Raw genomic sequence first — 1,417 nt, 5'->3', positions numbered from 1 at the left:
TGTGGGAATGTAGTAAATTATATGGCTGTTCCATACATAAACTATTATATCACTGGATAACATCACATACTAAGGATTTAACTTATACAATCATGGACTAAGAAAATGGGTTTTGCTCAAAAAGTTTTCATAATTTTTTCCTTTACCTTTAGTTTGGACAATATAATGCACTTATTTTGGCATAAGTAATATTTTGCCTACTCTCCTCTGTAAGTTTTTATTCTAAAGTTATTTACTTCCTTTCTCTTTCCTTTCTTTTTACCCACCCCACTTTCCTAGCTTTATTTCTTCCTTCTTTTATTTTCCTAGTTTCAGTAATATGCAGGGTGGGTCTCAAATGCTGCCATTCATGAGGGGAAATGGGAAAGTGCAGCTAAATGTACATTTATTTATAAAATAGTCATTACAAATCTCACAAAATATTTACAAAATATTCTCTACATGTTTTGCACCACTTTGAAAATTTTGTAATGACTATTTTGTAAATAAAGGTACATTTATCACATATGTAAGTAATACAGGTAAATGAATTAAAGAATAATGGAAATAAAGTAAGCAATGGCCTCCATTCGTGTAAAATAATTTTATAAGTATTAATATCATTTTTAGTCTGATGATATAAAAAAACTTCAAATGAAAATTATTATAAACATTTTAATGTTCTTTTTTCATTTGTTTTTTATTTCCCTGCCTAAATAGTGCAATAAATTCTTATAAATAGTTCTGTATGTGGTGTAAAGGTTGCCTCTGCTTAGAAATCTCAATTCCTATGATTTTCTATTTATGTATTTAGAAATAGATAAATGATAAATCTGAATATAAATATAGCTATATGTGGTTTAAAACTACATACACAATTCTACATTTTTAGTAATTAGTACACTTTTATTAAAGAACACTATGAATGTGGAACAGTGCAAAGTTGATCATTGCATACTTTGATACATTTTCAAAACCCAGCATAGTCACATGACCAATACACAAATCAATAATTTGAACATTCCCAACACCACAGAACACCTCCGAGAGCCTCTTCTACAATCTCCTGTTAGATCTGTCTATTGACTTTGTTCTTCACATTGACTGATCTCAATGTTTATAGATTTACTCTATTGGTAAATCAGCACCGAATACGGTCCTACAGAGCAAATTTTACAAAATCACTGTAAACAATAACCTATTTTTATTTGAATTATAAATATTTCACATGTCCCTTCCTAACATGATTGCCATCTTCACTTCTTCGCACAGGTCTCTATACCTCTCAAATACTTCCACATAAGATATTCTAAGACTTGGAGTGGCTGAATCAAAACTTATGTGATCACATCAATTCTTTCTCATATCAAAATACACATAGGATTTTTTCCTCTTAGTACAATGGAGTTGGTTCATAGACCAATACTTCTGTGACAGA

The sequence above is a fragment of the Otolemur garnettii genome, unplaced genomic scaffold (genome assembly GCF_000181295.1).
Source record: "Otolemur garnettii isolate 467f Iridium unplaced genomic scaffold, OtoGar3 scaffold00033, whole genome shotgun sequence".
Taxonomy (NCBI): Eukaryota; Metazoa; Chordata; class Mammalia; order Primates; family Galagidae; genus Otolemur; species Otolemur garnettii.
The sequence above is the reverse complement of the archived record's forward strand: the minus strand, read 5'-3'. Positions refer to the sequence as shown.